This window comes from Vicugna pacos, chromosome 17, assembly GCF_048564905.1.
Source record: "Vicugna pacos chromosome 17, VicPac4, whole genome shotgun sequence".
Classification (NCBI taxonomy): domain Eukaryota; kingdom Metazoa; phylum Chordata; class Mammalia; order Artiodactyla; family Camelidae; genus Vicugna; species Vicugna pacos.
The window spans coordinates 17173505-17188141 of record NC_133003.1 but is presented as its reverse complement, the minus strand read 5'-3'; the positions used below and the strand labels follow the sequence as shown (position 1 = coordinate 17188141).

Here is a 14637-nt window from a genome sequence, read left to right as displayed (position 1 = left end):
TTTTCATGAAATGAAGGAGTGATTCTTAAGTCTCCTGTGGCATCTCGGATAAACTGGCAACGAGTTCTTGTTTTGTGTATTTCCCATTGAAACTGGCAGTGCTTGCTTTTGTTTACCGTATTCTTTGCTTTTCCTTCACTTGTCTTAGTATTGTTCATTTTTTTCTTTATTCAGAAGGTTGAGCGAAGTAAAGGTTTTACTTTTTGTGATGCGCAAGGTGTATACAGTCAACAGTATAAAGAGCTCCGGTCTTAAATGTTCAGCTCAGTGAGTTTTTGCCAGTGTGAACGTAAACAATGACCATCCAAATGAGAAGAGCAAAGGCTATTTATTCAGAGCTTTGCTGTGGCCAGGGAGTCAGCACAGGCAGGCAGAGGAGTGAGAAAGCTTCATAGTGGAAGGTTTCAGGTGTGCCCTGACTGGAGTTTATTGGCACGAGGAAGCTGGAGGTAGGTAACCAGAAGAGGGGCATCCTACATGATTGGTTAGGGGAACAAATCTGAGACTTGTTTTTCTCTGCTTGGTACTGAATTGGAAGCAAATGTGGGGGCAGTGGGAGGGGGGCGTGGCCAAAAATAGGGACGCTGACAGTTATTGACCAAGTTCTGACTCTGTTCGGGGCCCCTCGCTGCGGAGGCTGTGGTTTGGCTCCCTGGGCTTCTCACGTGGGGCAGAGTCCTCCTGTCACATATGGTCTGGCCACTGTCCATTTGCATATTTGCTCTCACACATTCATGTATCCATGTCACCGCCCTCCAGAACAAAGTGAATCTGGATTTGTGTGTTTGAGATGATTTAAGCATTTTTGAGCACATACAGCACCAAACATGTTAGAGCCGCTTCTTATTTATGGGGAGCCCCAGTATATTAAGGGAGGTAATTGTGGAACGTGGTCACCATAATACAAGGAGTTACATCCAGGGGAAAAAAAAAATGCTTGCTGATGTTTGAAGAGGAGAGCAACTGATGGAGGAGAGTGGGGTGGGAGACTTCTAAGATGGAACCAAAGCCTTGGCAGCCATCACATCCAACTCCTTCGGACTGGCTGTCACATGCTTCCATAGAAATAATTCTTAACATGAAAAAAAAAGTTTCCCCATCTCCCTTGCAGTTGAGTGTGGTCACGTGACTATCTCCTGGCCAATGGGATGTGAGTGGAAGGGATGTGGAACATCCAGTCTGCTCCCTTATCGGGTAGAGGAGTGCCCTCCGCTTCTCCTTTTCTGCGAGAAATTGCACATGGTGGAGAGGAGTCATCTTGGACCATTTAGATGAGAGCAACACCCTAGGGACAGTAGAGAACAAGACTGAAGGAGCCTGGGTCCCTCCATCATAAACCATCATACCTGCCCTGACAGCTTATGTCCAGGTCGTTACAGGAGACAAAAGTAACTTCCATCTTCTTTAAGCCACTGTTATCTGGGTCTCTCCTACTCTACGTCACCTCTGTCTATGAGGCTTCCCTTTCCCATCCACTCACGATGTGCTCTGCCATCCATTACAGAATGTGGTACTTTGCCTCCCAGTGCTCCCCTTGGAGTGTGCCTGGAGACAAGCCTGCCGGTCTTAACCTCAAGTCATCTACTGGCAGTAGCCTAAGGGGGAAGCAAAGCAATGTCAAGGAGGCCATAGGTACCTCTGGGCTCTGGCTTCATAGCATCCTCCGGCAAGCTGAGATGTGACCACACTTGGACCCCAGACTTCCACACACTGGGAGCTGGGCTCACTGGAGGCTTATGGTCTAAGAATGCCATGAAGTTTAGGGGTTTGGCGATTTCATGGCTGCCCTTTATTGCCACAGCCTAATAGCTTGAAGGCTCAGAACAATTTTTTTTTTTTTTGGTCCTGAATGGAAGCATCTGTGCTAAGCATCATGGTTCTGTTCCAGATCTAGTTTCTGCTCACCAGCTGTGTTGACAATAACGCAGGTTTACTTCTTTTTTCTTTTCTTCTCTCTTTTTTTTTTTCCTTTGTCTTCTCTTCTTAAATCTCACAGCATCAGCACCTAGAGTCGACTCACCCCAGGACACTGGGTGAGCCTCAAGGAGGCCCAGCTCCCAGCATGCCTTATGTTTGCACAACAGGGACCACTTACTTTCCTGGCCTATTGCACAATTAAATTAACATTCATAAAACTTCCTGAGATGTTCCAGGCACAAGCCATTATCCACAACAGTCTGCTGTGTTCCAGTGAGCCCTCAGACTGCTAATTGCCACTGTCCCATAATTCCTTGCCCTGGTTTGTGCAGAGGGTGGTCAAACAGTGGCCCCTCTACTGTTTCCTCCTGCCTGGTTAATCATTGCCAGACTTGCTGTTCTCAAGACTAGAAATCATGCCAACCGAATTGGCTTTGTGTTTGGGGCATTTGCCTTAAATGATGCCAAATCCATTCTTGACCCTAATTATGTGAAATATGCTTCGATAATTTTCCACTAGGTGAATTAAAATAATACCAGCTTGGTGCTTGAACCTCTCCTCCTCCCTGTAACTTGATTAAGAAGCATTCAAGGATCTTGAAACATATCATGTATTTCTTCCCATGCTAATTATACTCGGGGTCCCTCAAAAAGCTTCCACAGCCCGAGTCTAGTGCCAGGACTCTACTGAAAGGGAATGGGATGGGTTGTGGGCTGAATTTTAAACTTAGAGCATTTCCAACAACAGAAGCTGGGCTTCTCTCCTTTCTCCTCTCTGTCTCTGTCCCATGCACACATATATACTATTTGTCTGCTAAAGATTCTTGTCCCAACTTTCCCCCCATTTGACTCATTCCCACACCCCCATGCTTTCGTACTGCTGTCCGGCAAAGTTGCGTTCAGGAGTTGCTGCTTTTCCAGAGCTGTGGTACGTCAGCATCTCAGCAGGCAGTCATGTTTTTTGACTGCATTCCAGATGGACGCTTCCGGCCTCATTGTTTACTGTGGGACACACACGTGGACTCTTATTTCCCCTCATTCTTTTTTGGGGCACCGAGCTTCTCTGTATTCAGTGGCCATGGAAATCTCTCCTCTAAACACATCCTGTTAAACACAAAGACCAACAACATCCCAAACTGGAAGACTGACTTGGGGGGTGGGGGGGTGTTACGCTTGTTTCTGACTGCCTGAGTTAACTGGGTTTTACACATTTTAACAGCGTGTGTCCTGTCAGCCTAGAAGGGATGTCATATTCTGTTGTTAGGATTAAAATGTCCTGACTTTACTTCAGGCCTCTGAATGGATGCCAAACCATGATACTGGTCTAGTTCTTTAAGGTGCCCCAATGAGGGTATTGAAAGCTGGTCCAGTTGCCAAGATGACACCTGGCTTGACAGTCATGCTCCTTGATCTCCTCATTTGTTTCAGTTCCTTTGCCAAAGACTCCTATTCATTTTTTGTCTTTGTGTAAGGCTGGGAAACTCAGCCCTCCTCTCCGTCTTACTGCGTAGTGAGTCTTGGGCAGACTGATGAAGGGAATCTTCTCAATAAGGTTTCATTTCTTTACTGATAAGTCTTAGAGGGTCCATTCATCCAGAGAAGACCCAGGAACCTCTTAACTGGCCACTACACTCTGCAACCAGGAGAAGGGCAGGAACTTCTCTCTTTCAGCAGTTGTTTCTCTATAGACTTCTTTAGGGATGTGTCCTTTCTAGGTGAGTTGGGTTGGTCCTGGGTTCCAGGCTATCCTTCCACCATGAAATTTTCCTAGCCTGCTCCCCAACCTCTCCATGCATTCTCTGAGTCACCACGGCCAGGAGCTCAGCTGTGGTAGCACAGGGCTCATTCCTCACCGAGGGCTCTTCTGGATAAAGAGAGTGTTATCCTTCTGAGACCCACCTCCCCACCCCCAACTTATCCTCAATTCAGTTCAGCATGCAAATATTGAACACCTGCTCTACACCAGACAGAACAGGCAGAGTGTTCTTAAGAAACATGTTCTTAATAATTTTTGAGTCTTGCATCTCTTTGAAAATCCCATGGCAGCTTTGGATCCTCCTTCTAGAAAAATGCACGTCCATATACATTTTCCTAGGCAAGCTCCTAAAGCCAGACAAAAGATACTAGGTTAAGAACCTGCTAAGTGAACAGAGAACGAGTGAAACTTAAACACATGTGGGCTGAGACATCATTCTGTCATTGACCAATAGTAGGATCTTGAGGGAATCCCTTCAAACTCTCCAGAACTCAGTTTGTTCAACCCTAAACTGGGACTGATATTACTTGCCCTATCTTCATGGGAGTGAGGTGAGGTTTTATGAGAGAATGGAGGTAGACACAGAAAATGTTATATCTGAGCACTCCCCACATGTAAGAGTTAATAAGGATTTCAAAATCTCACCTTTCATCAAAGCAAAAATAAACAAATGGACCTAATTAAACTCATAAGCTTTTGCACAGCAAAGGAAATCATAAACAGAACGAAAAGACAACCTATGAAATAGGAGAAAATATTTGCAAACAATGTGACTAACAAGGGCTTAATTTCCAGAATATACAAACAGCTCATACAACTCAATAAAAAAAAAAGGGCAGAAGACCTAAACAGACATCTCTCCAATAAAGACATACAAATGGCCAATAAGCAAATGAAAAAATAATGCTCAATATCGCTAATTATAAGAGAAATACAAATCAAAACTACAATGAGGTATCACCTCACACCCAGTCAGAATGACCACCATTAAACAGTCCACAAACGATAAATGCTGGACAGGGTGTGGAGAAAAGTGAACACTTTTCCCACTATTGGTGGGAATGTGATTCAGTGAAGCCACTGTGAAAACAATATGGAGATCCCTTTAAAAACAAAAAGTAGGCTTACCATATGATCCAGCAATCCACTCCTGCACATATATCCAGAGGAAACTCTAATTTGAAAAGATATATGCACCCCAATGTTCACAGCAACACTATTTACAATAGTCAAGACATGGAAACAACCTAAATTTCCACCAACAGATGACTGGATAAAGAAGATGTGGTGTATATATACATATATATATATACATACACACACACACACACACACACACACACACACACACACAATGGAATACTACTCAGCCATAAAAAAGAATGAAATAATGCCATTTGCAGCAACATAGATGGACCTAGAAATATTCATGCTATGTGAAGTAAGTCAGACAGAGACAGACAAGTATCATATGATATCACTTATATGTGGAATCTAAAAAAATGACATAAGTGAATTTATTTACAAACAGCAACAGACTCACAGACATAGAAAACAAAACAAAGGAGAAACAGGGGGAGGGATAAATTTGGAGTTTGGGATTAGCAGATACAAACTACTGTGTACAGAAGAGACAAACAAGGACCTACTGTATAGCACAGGGAACTATATTCAATATCTTGTAATAACCTATAATGAAAAAGAATTTATATAATTATAACTGAATCACTATGCTGTACAGCAGAAACTAACACAACACTGTAAATCAAATATACTTCAATATATTTAAAATAACTCACCTTTCAGGAGGGAGGTGAAGATTTGTGATCACCAATATTTTACAAATGGAAATTCCAAGGTTGACTTTGCCAGACGGAATCTCATCTTGTGTCAGGGGCAAGATGACCAAATATTAGGGACTATAGATTTTTCCAGATCTTGTTCAGGATGTGCTCTTACCTTAGGGAACCCCTCATTGGCCAGCAGGGTGAAGAGCTACCTTGGCCCTCATTCATGGAATCCTTCCTGTTGGTTGATGTCTCTCAGAGGACTGCCATGCTCACATGGGGAAATCGATTCAGCTGGAAATCCAATACAGCCGTGATTCATTTGGCTCAGAACTAACCCAAGAGGAAGGTTTGCTGGGGGTATTAAAATGTATCCCCTTGACCGTCAGTGCTTTCATAATAGTTCTCCAGGGTTTTGCCCTTATTTCAGCTCTCCCAAGACAATTTTAGGTTGAGCTTTGATGGTGTTGCCAAAAATGTGATTGGTTCAGAATATCTGAGCCCATATTCTGTTGTGAAGAAAGTGGTGAAGGGTCCATTTGCCTTGGATACTTTAGTTGACAGTCGAACCTGGAACAGATATGGAACAGTAATACATGGAGAAGTAGGAAGAACTGGAAATTTTCTGTTTAAGACATCAGGACAGAAATGGACAGAATCTGTTCCCAAGGTGTTTCTAGAAGATCTTTAAAATAATATCCAATTGTGTTGACTTCTAAAAGAAGCACCCAACAGCTTGCTGCACCAAAGGTGCATCAGCGGCCCTGTGTGCCGAAGGTTTGGACATCACAAAAGCTTAGGAAGCCAGGGAGGGAGGGAGGAAGGAAGCCATGAAGGCCAATAGAAAATCAAAGCCAGTGAAAATTCAAGGTCAGGAATTCCCAAATGAACAGGAACTGGATCTGTAGCTACTGACCAGAGCAGGAACATTCTAAGGGCCACACACCAGGGCAGGCCCAAGCATCCTCTCCTCGGGAGCATTTCAAGAGATGCATCTGAGGACAATGACCCCCCTCATTTAAAACTTTTCTGGGTAGAAAATACTGCATTAAACCTTTTCTTTTTTCTAGAGGAGAAAACAAATCACAACACTGGCTATTTGGAGAGTTACTCAACATACTGTGTACGTTAAAAATTAAATTATATAAAAATAGATAACAAGGAACACATGTATTGGACTTTACAGTCAGATTGGGGTTGACTTTCCTTCTTTTGATCCTCACAACGGCCCTGCGAGGCAGATACAAGATAGCTTTTATTAATCTCATTATGAAATGAAGCCAAGGTTCCATGGGGTGGCCAAGACCACAGATCATCCTGTCTCAGCTCTTCAAATCATTAGGCCACAGCAGAAGAGGAGGAGGAAGCTCTGAATCAATAGCTGGTCAAGGGGAAGAGGATGAGATATGGGACTTGGGCTCACTGGCAGTCCCACATTAAGGGCTGGAAACACCAGGGGCAATCCAGGGCTGCTAGGGTCTTAGAGTCTGAGAGGTAAGTACAAAACGAGGCTGGGCAGGGAGGACTGAGTCAGCAAGGAGGTTATGGGCATGATCTGCAGGGATTCCTGAGGAATTTGAGACACCCACATCCCATTGTAGGAGGTTTTCAGTGAAGGGACCAAGGCTCTGCTCCCATTTGCCTTTGATGATTTTGTTGACACTTGAACTGGGGCTAGTAGCCTACTAGTGGACGGGGAGAGCTTCAAATCCAGCTTTTTCTAGATTCCTTCGTCCAGGGCTCTTCCCAGTTCAATTAAGTTTGATTTGTGTAGGGAAACCAAAAATACATGTATGCATTTTAACCACGTGTTTCTGGGAGCAAGATGAAAACCATCGATTAGCTTGAGTCAGGCCCTGTGTGCAGGATGTACCTGACCTTAATCATAAAAATGTGCCTGTCAACAAGGGGCCATGCTGGAAATGTCTACCTCATGTGCTCAGACACCTAGAAGCTGAGAACACCTGCTTGGGGAATGCTTCATCTCTCCTGCAAGGAGGTAAGTGGAAGTAGCCTCCCTTACCTGTTGGAGCCGAGACGTAGCTTTCATAGGTGAGCCCGGAAGTCTTTCTTTTCCACTGAATCAGGCTCCCTAGAAGTTCATGGGAACATGAGCACTTCAAGACATTCATAGAGGTTATCCAATGACAGGCGTGGGGGCCAGACACGGTGCTGAGGTGAACAAAGATTCAACAAATTTTCACTGCAGACCATTCAGAAACAAAAGGTGTGACTCCAAGAAAATATATATTCATATATTTAAAATATTATTTTGATGACATGGGACTTGCTGCTCAGGGAAGAGTAAAACCGTGCCAAACGCAGTTAGTGGGACCTCAAACGTTAAACTGAACAGAATGGGGTAGGGATTGTTCTGATGAGGGTTAACGCAAAACAGCTCTTTTCAGTTAGTCCGTACAGTTACAAAAAGCACAAAGGTGAGATAATGAAATGTGTACTGTGCTCAACTGCCTCCAGCTGAACTGGGAAAGGCCGAAATGCCTGCTGGTCAGTCACCTCGTCCCCCCGCCCACTGCAGAATCTGGAGCCTGAGCTGAGCCCCGTGGGAACACAAGGCCGACTGCCAACCCTGCAGGATGGACCGTGTGCCGGCACAGGCTTTTACTGTGATCCTAACAACCCAACAGGTCGACAACTTTGTGAGTAACACAGACCCAGATTTTAGGGGACTAACATGAGCACTTCTACTCAAGACTGACCAAACGTCAGTCTTCCACAGCCAGAAGTTCTCTCAAAATTAGTATTGTGGAAAACTTCAGACAGACAGGCGGGAACAGAGAATAGTAGCACGAACCTCCCTGTAGCCATCCTTCAGATTTAACTGTTAACATTTTTCCCACATTTGCTCCATTTTTCTTCTGAAGTATTTTTAAAGAAAATTACAGCCATTATAGCATTTCATCCCTAAATATGTCTTTAAACTACAGAGACAATTTCCTCCGTAACCATAATCCCATTTTTTTTAAAAAAAACAGATTTTTTTTTTCTTAGAGCAGTTTTCGATGCACAGCAAAATTGAGTGGAAAGTACAGCATTTGCTAGCCTTGCCAAAGGGACTGAAATTCCCCTAATTCTTGGAGCTAAGACATTGAAAGCCTTGTGTTAAAAATACATTCATCTAAGAGAAATAAAATAGGGAGCAGTACCCAGTTAGAATGTGTTTATCAGGCTGGCATAGGTAAATGGAACACTCGTTGGGCACAGTTTGATGGGGAGAACGGTCAGGAAAGCTCCAGGTGGTCCAGCCTCGCTGAGGCTGGCTTGGAGGTGGATCAGAGTCAGGCAGGAGGGGAGGGGGACCAATCTGGAGGAACCTGTTCTGAAGAAAACGTGTGTTGAGGGACATAGGGCACGTATAACAATTTTGCCCAGGACTGATATTCTTTTTTCCCTAAGGCTGCAGATAGAGCTAAACATTTATCAAAATAAAACTGATCCTCTTTTAGGGGGGTTTGTTTTGTGGGGGGGAATTAGGTACATATATATAAATATACATGTTATATATTTATTTTGTAATGGAGGTACTGGGGATTGAACCCAGGACCTCGTGCATGCTAAGCACGCACTCTACCACCTTATTTGACTTAACTTTTGAAAGGGGGTAAACTCAGTTGCGTGGTGGTAAATGTTTAGCAACTGGCTCTCTGGGGGTAGATGGAGCCCTACTTGTAGGATTTGCTGATGTCTGTGGTGTAGTTACCCTTACCATGACTGATTTCAGGCTACCAACGTTATGTGAGCGAACATGACATTGGGAAGAGCTATGCACAATCGCTTTCTTGAGCCAGTCAGGCTGACTCCGGCACGCCACTGGATGAATGCAGGATGAAAACAGCAGAGAGGATCAGGATGCAGCAGCTCACTCAACGTTGAAACGGGCGAGACTGAGGCAGAATGAAAGTCGGTCAGTTGCAGATGAGAAGCATAACTCCACCTTGAAGAGCAGGTGTACACAGGGCTGGTCACCCCCATATTTTGGAGGTTGAATCTCGGTGCAGCTCTGAGTTGCTCTTTTGCAACGCAAACAGTCTTCAGAGACACAGCACCCTGCTTCACGGGCTGCGGCCAGGGTCCTATTGTGCTGTGATCATCATGCAATCAGCCGGGCCAAACCGTTTTCCATGCCGTGAAGTACCGGATGAGGCTTGTCTGGGCTGACCTCACCTTCAGGAGGCACAAATGAAATCAAAGAGACAGAATAAATGCAAGCATTTCCTTCTCTTTGGTGTGGGCCTACGTGGTGTCAGCATATTTTCCACCAGGAATGAGTTGCTTAGAGAAGAAGGATGAAAGCAAATCTGGACCAGGTGTTCGCTCCATTTAGTCCCAGAGCCAAGAAAAACCATCTTCAGGGCCCTGGAAAGAAGAAAATGGAAATTGCCAATTCATGATCATCTTTCACATTGTTCCTACTCACCCTAGGGACTGGGTTTCAGCTGATCCTCCAAGCTCTACTGGGCAAATGAACCTCATTTCTGCAGAGAAGTTTCTGATAATTGTGAGGAAAGTCCTAGTGACTTTTAAAAAGACTAGAGTTTTAAAGATAGATAACTTCTTCTGTAAAATCAAAGCTCCACCTGCAGCACGGTCTTTAGGAAGCCAACACAGGCAGTAGGAAATGAGAAATTCAGTTGCTCAAGCTGGGAAGGGCAAACAGAAGGCTGTGGGGTGTCGCGTAACCAGGCTGAGGGACTTTTCACAGAATCGATGGCTGTTTCAGCGGAATTGCCCTGAGTAACTGGTTGCTTAGGCAATGTGCAGACACAGCTTTCTTCTAACTCAATGGGATGCTGATTTTTTTTCTTCACCTGCTAGACCGTAGGGGAAATAAATCTGCATATTTCAGAAGGGGCATTTATTCCCTTTGTGAGTGAAACGAAACCAAGGGGATAAATATAACAAGTAAGGAGTGCTCACTTATCCTGATAGGGGAAAAAGAGAGGTTGATTCTCCTTCCAGAGCAGTACCTTGATCCATCTAATCCATCACAGAATAATTGACCCAGCAACAATCACTTCCATGAAGTATCTACTAATTATGCTGCTCTATAAACAGCGTCTGCAGTCAGACACGCCAACAGCTAAAATTGGATCATTACATCACCAAGGGTGTCGTTAGAGTTTTAACTACTCCCGGATTCAGAAGATCTAACCCTGCAAAAGGAGGGCTGATGTTTCATTTTCCCTTGCCTGACTGTGCTCTTTCATCTCATATATTCTGAAACCTTTGCTTTTCTCCACATTCAAGTCTCTTGTCTTCTTTTATGTTAGCAATCTCAGAAGGTATCCCACAGTATTCCATTTCCCTTAAATGATTCCCACATTTTAAAAATCTCATTCAGCCAACTCCCAGACAGCCGACAGAAAAGGCACCATGAACTGAGCCTGACATAACCCATTCAGGCTTCTGTGTATATCTTTCAAATAAAGGAGTTGGATTATGTGTCAGTTAAGATTAGGTTCAGCTGTAACAGAGACCAAGAGAACAGAAGCTTAAATTAAACATGGGGTTATTCTCTCTCCATAGTGAAGCCTGGCAGAGAGAGCACAGGGCTGGAGCAGTAACTCCATGAGCATCAAGGACTCTTCTCTCTCCTTGCTCTGCCATCCTCCCAACTTGACTTCTCCCTCCTTGTCTAGGATGGCTGTTCTAGATCAAGCCAGCAAGTCCACATTTCTGCCATCAGCGAAAAAGGGCATGTTGCCTCTCTCCAGTGGCACTATCAGACATCACATTCAGCATTTCCACATAGAAGCCATTGGATAGCTGCAAGAGAGCCTGGGAAATGGTGTTTATTTTGAGCAGTCATTGACCAACTGCAAGTTCGGAATCCTATTACCAGTGGAAGAAAGGGAGAAGAGATGTTGAGGAGAGTTAGCTGTCTCTACCACAGACCAGACTGGTGGTTTTGAAGTTGTGTCCTCAAAGTCCTAGGGTTTTGGTGTAATGCACAGAGGATACTGTGGGTTTGGAATGGGGTGATGTGTGGGAAAATCTACAGAAAATTTCTCAAAATCAGAGCATAGGGACCCCCCTTTTTGAAGTGTAATTGTATTTGAACATTTCTGATGGGTGACAGTGGTCTGGACTGAGACACTGGCAGTTGACTGGTAAGAACTCTCAAGGCCCCAGGGGAAGAGGTGTTTCAAGTGGTGCCCTGGGTTGGTCAAGAGGAAACCTGATTCTGGAGCAGGCTTCCAATCCTGGACAAGGACATGTTGAGCTGGCGTCAGACCAGTTTTCACTGTTGACGTCATATGACATGAACAGAAACAACAGCAGCTGACAAGTGGGCCCAATGAGATTCTGTATTTTTCTCTCTGAAAAGGGTTGTGATCCAAGTGATGGTTACAGATTAGAGTTTCTCCACCTTGGCACCATCGGCCTTCTGGGCTAGATGATTCTCTGTTGTGTGAGGCTGTAACATGCACTGTAGGATGCTTAGCAGCATCCTTGGCCTCCACCCAGCAGAGGACAGGAGTATCTCTCCCACTGTGAAAACTAAAAATGCCTGTAGACATTGACAAAGGTCCCTTGGGTGCCAAGTTACCTACAGCTGTCAAGCACTTAGCTAGAATCTAGGTAATGGTGCCCATTTTTGTATTTTGCTAATGGCTCTGCAATTTGGTACACAATCTTTTCATAAGTTAGATACATGTCGAAGGCCTTAATACAGCATGGCTTTAACTTAGTAATCCCATTTCTGGGACTCTGTCCCAAGGAGACAATTTGTAAGGGGCCTTCTGTCTAAAGATGTTCATTGCTGTACTATTTTCAATGGAGAAAAAAAAAACATGCACCTGTTGTTTGTTTATAATACTGTGTTTATGAGCTTGTAATAACATGGGGCAATACTTATGATATAATGATCAGCGAACAAACAAGAAACTATGCAAAGAAAAAAGACAAAAAGGAAATTCACTAAAAATGGTCGACTCTGGGGAGTGGGAATAAGGAGTGATTTTTCTTCCTCCATCCCTTCCTCCATCTTCCTATAGTTTCTAAACTTTCTAAACTCAATACGAATGACTTTATTCCAAACTATAAAATTTTTTTTAAATCCTAACTTAAAAAAATTCTAGTGCCTGCCCTGGAGGATCTGCAGACCTTTATGGACATTCTTGGAAGTACATGCTTTTGGGAGAGAGGCCAAACAGATGTTCCTTCCTGCACAGAGTTGCCAGGCTTTGTGCCAAGTGACCCTGACACCCTGGCCACAACCCACTGAACCAGGAATCCCCATTGGAGGCTCCCATAGGCTGGGTGGAAGGAAGCCCACCCACCTGCCTCTGAGAAGGCATCACTCAAGGCCCTGTCAAATGGGAGTCTTCGCCACTGGACAGTGAAAAACAGGGCCAATCACAAAATGTCTCAGGAAATGTGCGTTAAAAAACTCCCTGCCCCTCCTGAGAGATTAACAAGGACACCCAGGTCACTGAGCAGCTGGGAACCCTGAACAATGAGAGCTATTATTCTCGTTCCTCAGGAGGAAGCTGAGATAGCTTTCCTTACTCCTTCACTTTCCAACAAGAAGCTCCTACCTTACATGGAGATGTAGGTTGAGGGGGACCAAGTGCCTAACAAAGCTCGTCTCCCTGTGGAGGGCACATTCCCTGGGTAGCTGGAGCCCTCCCACTCACCCTGTTGGCCCTGAAGGCCATGCCACAGATGAGTGTCACCAGAAACTTGTTAAATTCCGGATTCCAGGATCCTCCCCTAGATAATCTTGTTTAATAGTCTTGGAGAGTGGGGCACTCAGGAATTCGTATTTAAGAGTTCTCAGTGGGGAGGGTATAACTCAATGGTAGGGTGTGAGCTTAGCATGCATGAGGTCCTGAATTCAATCCCCAGTACCTCCATTATAAATCAATCAAGCAATTTAATTACCTCCCCCAAAACAAAAACACAGAGTTCCCAGGTGATTCTGATGCATAATCCAGTTTTGAAACCATTGTTCTACCCACTACTGAAAAAAAATACCATCCTGCTCTAACTCTGAAACAATCCCTAACAGTAAGATGATGCCACAAAAAAAATTAAACATAGAATTACCATATGATTCAGCAATTCCACTCCTGGGTATATAACCAGTGAAAGTGAAAACATAATGTCAAACAGGTATCTGTACACCCATGTTCACGGCAGCATTATTCACAACAGCCCGAAGGTGGAAGCAACCCAACTGCTCCTCACAGATGAATGGACAAATGAACTGCGGTATATACATAAAATATTATTCAGCCTTACAAAGAAATGAAATTCTGACACATGCTACATTGTGGATGACCCTCGAAGGCATTATGCTAAGTGAAATAAGCCAGATACAAAAGGACAAATACTGCATGATTCCACTTACATGAGGTTCCTAGAGGAGTCAAATTCATAGAGACAGAAAGTAGAACAGGGGTGGCCAAGGGCTAAGGGGAGGGAGGAGGGGGAAACTATTATTTAATGGTATTATTTTCACTCTGGGAAAATGAAAAAGTTCTCAAGATGGATGATGGTGATGTTTGTACAATCACGTGAATATACTGAATGCCAGTAAGTGTACACTTTAAAAATGGTTAGAATGGTAAAGTTTATGTATTATTTTACCACATACACAAAAACTCAACAAACCAGCAACAACTGATTAAAAAAAAACAACAAAAAACCTATGTGACTCCTACCAAAGAATAAGCCACCTCAAAGGAGTCATAGAAGAAGGCAAGAAAATGACTTTTTGTTACAAAACATTGTCAGAAACAAAAATCTTTAGAAAATTAGTTCAGAACGAGCTTCTCTCATCCTATCAGGATTCCTTATCATAAAATAAACAGAGAGAAACAGGAAATGAGAGACTAAAATAAATCTTCTGTTGAAAGGGGAAAAAAAGTCCTTTCTAAAAGTTTACAAGCAGATCTTTCTGGATCTTTAAAAATGTCTCTGAAATGTTGCAGTTTAAAGCTTTTCAAATAATGTTGCCTCCCCCCACACCCCGGAGATGGACTTACTTTCTCTTTTATAAACATAATCTTCCTTTGATGTTCAAATAGATTCAGTGACTGTCGGGTCTCCTTGCGGTGGGCATCCACAGAAGAGCTTTGCTCCTCCAACCAGCCAGGACACCCTTCAGGGTGGGCGGTGACTTCCTAGAGACAACAGGGGGGCAGGTCA

The 14637-nt window shown here is 43.9% G+C and overlaps 1 long non-coding RNA gene across 1 annotated transcript; it reads right to left on the bottom strand.

The window, feature by feature from the left end:
• Positions 1-5489: 5489 nt before the first annotated feature.
• On the bottom strand, positions 5490-14637 carry LOC116284002 (uncharacterized). The gene is made up of 4 exons (XR_012060596.1): positions 14475-14637; positions 9188-9837; positions 7484-7632; positions 5490-6030 (listed from the first exon to the last, which is right to left on the bottom strand). It is a non-coding gene; the product is annotated as an uncharacterized lncRNA (long non-coding RNA).